Source organism: Nycticebus coucang, chromosome 12 (genome assembly GCF_027406575.1).
Source record: "Nycticebus coucang isolate mNycCou1 chromosome 12, mNycCou1.pri, whole genome shotgun sequence".
Taxonomy (NCBI): Eukaryota; Metazoa; Chordata; class Mammalia; order Primates; family Lorisidae; genus Nycticebus; species Nycticebus coucang.
The window spans coordinates 11935824-11942838 of NC_069791.1; positions in this window are offsets into that span (position 1 = coordinate 11935824).

Genomic DNA, 7015 nt, shown 5'->3' on the forward strand with positions numbered 1-7015 from the left:
CATCCCCACCCACTCACTTCAGGGAAATAACCCCATAGCACAGGGCCAATAGAGACCAGGGAGACTAGACTGCAGTGTGATGAGTAGGGAGGAAGTTTTTTGGGGGGTTATTTTTGTTGTTTTTTTGGGGGAGGGTTGTTTGTTTTATGAGACAGAGTCTCACTTTGTCACCCTCAGTAGAGTACCCTGGCATCATAGCTCACAGAAACCTCCAACTCCTGAGCTCAAGTGATCCTCTTGCCTCAGCATCCCAAGTAGCTGGGACTACAGGTGCCCACCACAACGCCCAACTATTTCTAGAGATGGAGTCTCCCTCTTGCTCAGGCGATACACCCACTTCTGCCTTCCAGAGTGCTGGGATTATAGGTGTGAGCCACTGGGCCTGGCCCAGGAGGAAGTTGACTTCAGGTATCTGTGCCCAAGACATAGGGGTGGGGAGAGTAGGGAACCCAAGAAAGAATAGAGCCAACTCAGGGACTCCAAAATGACAAAGAATGTAGAAAACTGGGTCCTAAATAAGAAGGGGCAGGGGAAGGAACAGACCAGGTGGTCTGCTTCCTGCCCTGCAGGAAGAAGGATTAGTCCCTCTGTCCAGTCTTCCAAAGACTTACCTCCCCTCTCCATGACTCTGAACCCCTGCCCTCCCTCTTTCCATTTCTCTTCCTCTATCCCTCCTCCCTATTCTGTGCATCCCCTTTACTTTTTCTTTTCCTCTTTCCTACCATCTTTCCAGGATCCTCCTCCTGGTTCCTCCACCCTCTTCTCTTTCACCTATCCCTAGTCACTCTTCCTTTCTCTCTCTCTGGGCCCTCTCTCTGTGTACCTCTTTGCTCTTATGTCTCCAGTCTAATCCAATTCCCTTTTCTTCTCCTTTATTCCCTGTGGGATACTTCCCAGAGCTTTGTACATAGTAAGCACTCAAAAAATGTATATTGAATTAGATCCATGGCACTTACTACATCCCATGTAGAGTTCTAGGCACTTTAGAGCAGTCTGACATCTTTATTGGAGCGGGCAGTGCCTGTGGCTCAGTGAGTAGGGTGCCAGCCCCATATACTGAGGGTGGGGGTTTGAACCCGGCCACAGCCAAACTGCAACAATAACAAAAAACAAACAAAAAAACAAAAAATAGTCATTGTGGCAGGAACCTATAGTCCCAGCTATTTGGGAGGCTGAGGCAAGAGAATCGCCTAAACCCAAAAGCTGGAGGTTGCTGTGAGCTGTGACGCCATGGCACTCTACCGAGGGCGACAAAATAAAACTCTGTCTCTTAAAAAAAAAAAAAAGAAAGAAAATTCTGGAGCCATGGAAGGTTGTGAGCTGAGAATTAACTTCATCAAGAGCCTTGGTTTAGGAAGATTAATTTGCCTGCAGTGAATAGGGTAAACTATGGGGATAAATGATTCCCTCTTTCATTTTCTCTCTTTCTCTCTCTCCAACTGTTTCTTTCCCTCTGCCCTTTTCCCCATCTTGACAGTCTTCCCCACCTGAATCTCCCCCCTTTCCTTCAGTTTTCCTTTCTATACCACCTACCCTGCCCTGCCTCCCCTCAGCAATAGCCCTCCCTTTTCCTAGAACATCTGTAAGCAATTGGCTTGTTGGGGGGGGGGAGGAGTAAGATCTCTTCCCAGCCAGCTGTAGGGGTGTGGCCAGCCATGATGGCTGGGTGGAAGGGTGTGGCCTGAAGGAAGGGCTGGTCTCCAGAGGTAAAAACTTTGAGCTCCAGGGCGACTTTGCTGCCCCCAGGTACCCAGCTCTCTACTCAAACTTCTCTTTTTCCTGGCTCTAGCACACATTCCTCCTATGCCTTAGAGACCTGAAGGCCCTAGCCCCAGCCCCACAATTCTATCATCTGGAACCCTCTAGCCAAATATAGAATAGATTAAAGACTGGGCCAGAAAGGTCTGGTGCCCAGCCTCTGAGCTGGTAGACAGTGGATGTGGAAAGGGGTCTCTAAACCAAAGGGTCAGAGAGCACCTCATCTTGGCTTCTCCCTGGGTCTTGCAAGTCCAGTCAAGGGTTGAGGCCAGAGGTGGAGGTGTAGGTACTCAAAGGCATAATGTAGTCAATGTTTGCTACAGGTAAGGCAAGAAGTCCGATATATTATTGTGTATTAGACCAGAAATTGCAAATATGTGAATTTTATACATTACCTTCTTTTACATTATTTTCTCAGCTTAGTAAGGTACAACCTTGGAGTCCAGCAAGTAATAGTTCTGGAAGAAAGGGAGTGGGCTCTGGTCTCCCAGGAGTGCTCCACATCCCAGGCTCATAAATCTCACCGCAGAGAATCTCCATTGTGCCATCTGGGCTAGCTGTTGGGAACACCTGGAACCCTTGTAGGGATTTTTGGCCCCTATTTCAGCACCCCAACAGGTTATATCTATCTCCTTGAAGTGAAGGGCAAGAGGATGGACCTATTCTTAGCCCTGTACATGATCCCATCCCTGGAAAACAAATGTGCTTATTGTGAGGTAACAATGGACAGGGAGGAATTTGCAGCCAAGGAGGGAGTACATATGTTTGGTTGGGGATGGCAAGAAGTGCCAGAGGTCCAGAGGACTCAGAGAGAAGACATAAGCCTGCTAATGAACACCAAGGAGGAGGACATGAGGGCCCCAGCTCCCAACTTCATGCCATTGTGCTAAGGACAAATTATATACTCTGCTCTACACGTATACACCCCTATCTGATCAGAGATGATGTCATCTCCATACAAGCAGAAAGAGATGAGGCTACTCAAACAGCATGTGTGGGTTTCAGGGTCCTTTCATCTGAGATTGGTGGTAGTCCTTCACGACCAGTCTAGAAATGGCAGCAGACTTTTCGGGGTGGGAAGGAATGCCTGGCTCATCCTCAGCCCCTCACAGCCTCAATCAGATGTGCATTGGGAACCTGATGCTCCAGGTCCCTTCCTGATGGGCTCCAGATGTGCTTGCATCTGGGAAGGACATCCCGGGAAGCAGACGCTCCTGTCCACAGCTCCCACCCAGGATGGGTCTCTCCTCCAGCTTCCAGGCCCTTGAGCTGACAAGCTTCAGGAACTCCTTCCTCTCTAGAGGTAGGTTCATGGCAGCAAAGGGGAGAAAAAGGAAAGTAACGGGGGTGGGGTGAGTGAGCAAATAAAATGAGGTCAATGTTTAGAACACTCCAGAGAATGTTATTTGTCTTTTAACTTCCTATCTGGAGCTGTTACATTTTATTGTAGAATTTTGGTGTCTCCAAAAATGCCAGAAAAAAAAAAAGGAAAAATAAAAACTGAAGGAAGTTTGGAAGAAAAGACACTAGTTAGAGTGGGGGAAATTCCTTCCATTGTTCTCCTTGTTCTGAATTTCTGAGTCTTATATTTTTTATTCCAGTATCCATTTATGTCTACTGTTCTTCTGTTAGTGCCCTACCCCTAGTCCCTGTCCCTCTGCGCCTCCTCAAGCTAGTCCAGCCTGCAAAACCTCCCAGTTTGGTCCCTACAGAGATACCTAGTCACAGGCTCTATCACTGGGTTCAGAGTACTGGAGCACCAAGAGAAACCAAGCGTCTTATCTCTGGGACTGTTCTAGTCACCCTAGCAAACATCCTTCATCCACCCCTCCTATGCTCTGCGCAAAGTAGGGGTGGAAAGGGGCGGGAAGTCTGGGTTTATTTTAGGTCTGGGACATGGAGGAGGGGTTCCTCCTGTATCAGACAGTGGGTGGAGGTGGTGGGCGGTGACTCACAGATGATAGAGCCATCAGCTCCCCCAGGCAGAGACCTGAGTCAGGGCAGCAAGGGTTCAGAAGCCTGCTCCTGTAGTTTCCAATGTTCCTCTCTTCAACCACATATACACACAACACCATCACTCCAACTTCAGCAGGCTCTGGATCCAGACTCCTGCCATAACTAGGCTCCTATTCTACTTCTAGAAACACCGCCCCCTGTAGCTTCATAATCTTCATAAATATTCGTCTTCCCTTCCCTCTGTGAAATCCAACTCCTACTCATCATCTGACCACAGGGCAGGAGGAATGAACCCTGGCCCCTTCATGGACTCTTCCCAGTCTTTTGCACCATAGCACATTGAAAAAATTACATTATGGATAATCCCCCAGAGTAAGCTAAAAGGACTACTCTGGCCAAAAGACAACAGCCTAGGTTGTCTGGCAATCCCAGATCTGTCTAGGCTTTGAGGGTTAAGAGGGATCAATATTTGGATGGCACCTGTGGCTCAGTGAGTAGGGCGCTGGCCCCATATACCAAGGGTGGTGGGTTCAAACCCAGCCCCCGCCGAACTGCAACAAAAAAATAGCCAGACGTTGTGGCAGGCACCTGTAGTCCCAGCTGCTCGGGAGGCTGAGGCAGGAGAATCGCAGAAGCCCAAGGAGGTTGCTGTGAGTCCTGTGAGGTCATGGCACTCTATCGAGGGCGGTAAAGTGAGACTCTGTCTCTACAAAAAAAAAAAAAAGGGATCAATATTTGTCTCAGCACACCTATAACCCCTTTGTGTTTGCTTTACGCCAATTGAGAAGTTTTAGTCCATAGAACCCCAGCCTAAGCCACTTCTATGCACCCAGGCCTGAGCCTATTTCTTTCTTATTTTTTTTTTTTCTTTTTTTGAGACAGTCTCACTTTGTTGCCCTTGGTAGAGTACTATGGCATCATAGCTTACAGCAACCTCAAACACTTAGACTCAAGCGATTCTCTTGGCTCAGCCTCCCCAGTAGCTGGGATTACAGGCACCCACCACAACGCCCAGCTATTTTTTAGAGAGAGATGGGGTCTCATTCTTGCTCAGGCTGGTCTCGAACTCCTAAGCTCAAGCAATCACCTGTTTCTGCCTCCCAGAGTTCTAGGATTATAGGCGCCTGGCTGAGCCTATGTCTTGAAATCAAGGAATCCAACCTCAGTACTCTCAGAATTCCTAGGCAAAGAATCTGAAGAAAACCACTGGGTCTCACCTCAGAGAAATCACATACATACAAAAACTTTCATCTAGTTTCAGAGGATTAATGGATTATACACTCAGTCTTCCCTCACCCTAACCTGACATCAGTGAATCAAAGTTAAGATCACTATTCTAGAATCATCCCCCTTTTAGCAACCTCTAAATCCAGCTTAGAGGACAAACAGTATACTAGGTAAAACTAGGGCTTTGGAAATCTATTGAGATTGGGTTTGAATTTCACCTCTGCTCCTTTCTGTTGGCCTTGGCTTGGTCATTTCTCTCCTCCAGGCCACAGTTTCCCAGATCACAATACCCTCAGTCCTGTATAGTTGGGAAGATTAAATGGGATAGAGGCAGAAAGAATAAAGATCAAGCCCAGGGCCAGGAATATAACATATGCTAAATAAACCATTAATAATACTCCCCACCCCTCTCCCATGTTGAAACTCAGCATGACCCCTGGCTTTAGAAATTGCACCTGTGTCCTGAACTCCTCTGGAAATTCACTCCTCTGGTTCTAAAACTTTAGCCTTCAGGGCAGGCAGGCTGGTGACAGCAAGAGCCTGGTGAGTGTCCTGGCCTTGCCCTTCACTCCTCTGTCCCTCCATCAAGCAGACTATGATTAATAATAGTCAGTCATCACAACAAATCATTCTTACTGAGCGATGAAGGGACAAAGCGTACCAGAGAGGTCAGATTTGAGAAAAAAAAACAGACAAGTGGAAGCATACAGGCGGAGCCAGAGACAAGCTGAAAGCTACAAAAGACAGAAAAAGCTGAGAAGAGACAGCACTGGGGGTGGGTGGGCAGTGGCCTCAAAGAAGAGGCCTTGGGTTTGGAGTCAAAACACTCAGGTTCTAGATTCACCACTGACTTGACCTTGGACAAGTCACTTCATCTCTCTACACCCATTTCCTCTTCTGAAAAAGATTAGATCACCTCTAGGAATCCCCTCCTAGCTGGCTTTTCTAGGTCAGCTTTCGGGCCTGAAGGGCAATGCTGAAGCAAAAGCAATTCCAACTAGGAGGGAACCCCAAGTTCAGGCCCAACCCAGAGCAGAGGAAGGGAGGGCCAGGCAAAGGCAGGCATGGTGAAAAGAAGGCAGGAGGTGTTGGGGCCACTGGGAGAGGACTTATAAGGGCAAAGAGAGCCAAGAGAGGAGGAATATTGGGGAGTGTAGAAAAGCCAGCCAGAGAATGACTAAGGGGCTCCCGGTGTAAACAGGAGCAGGGAATGGATAGGGAGGGGGCCTGTTTGAATTGGCCATGGCTGGGGGTGGGGGGTAGGGAGGAGGACTGGACTAGGCAGGACACTATGTCCCCTGTCCCCCACCGAGGCTCCTGGGAGGAGCTGAGTCACACACCTCCCTCCCTGCACCCTCCTCACACCCCTCCCACCTCCACCCCCAAGCTCCCAAATCCTGGGAAAATCTAGAGTTTGCCTAAACTGAGAAAGGAGAGAGAGCATGATCCACACACAAGTGCTTTATCAGGTTATACAGCGATCAGCCCTCAGCCCAAAGGGGTTCTCAGCTCTGTGGCTTCAGTAGTTTTCACCTAGAGTTTACCTTTGGGGCAATACTGTGTTTAATATCCTGACCCAGAGATTCCTTGGGTTCCTCACTTAAGAAAGGGTCAAGACCAGCAGATGTGAGAGTGGGACAGGGGCCAGCATCGCCACCCCAGTCAGCTGGCCTCTCCCTTGGGGTACAGCTGGCTCTGGAGGGGGCTTTCAAAAAAAAGAAAAAAAACCAGATGGGTGATTTGAGACAGGAAGTAGAGTAGTACAGTGAGGGGGAGAGACAAGGCAGGGAAAACCACATTGACACTGGGCACTTTGATTCCCAACCTCCCAGGCCAGAGTAGGGCAGGGGACAGGGTTTGACTTGGGGGTGTTCTGGAAGAGGAGAAATCCTGGAGGAAAAATGCAGGTAGGGGACTAGAAAGGAGAAGGAGTTAGGAGAGAATCTAGGCCCCTTGATCCCCCTCCCCCAGACAAAGATAAAGACTAGAATCCTGAAAGGTGATCTCATCACACAGAGCCAGAGCTGAGGGAAGGAGTGGGCAGGGGGGTCACTGCCTAACTTTACTAGAGTCC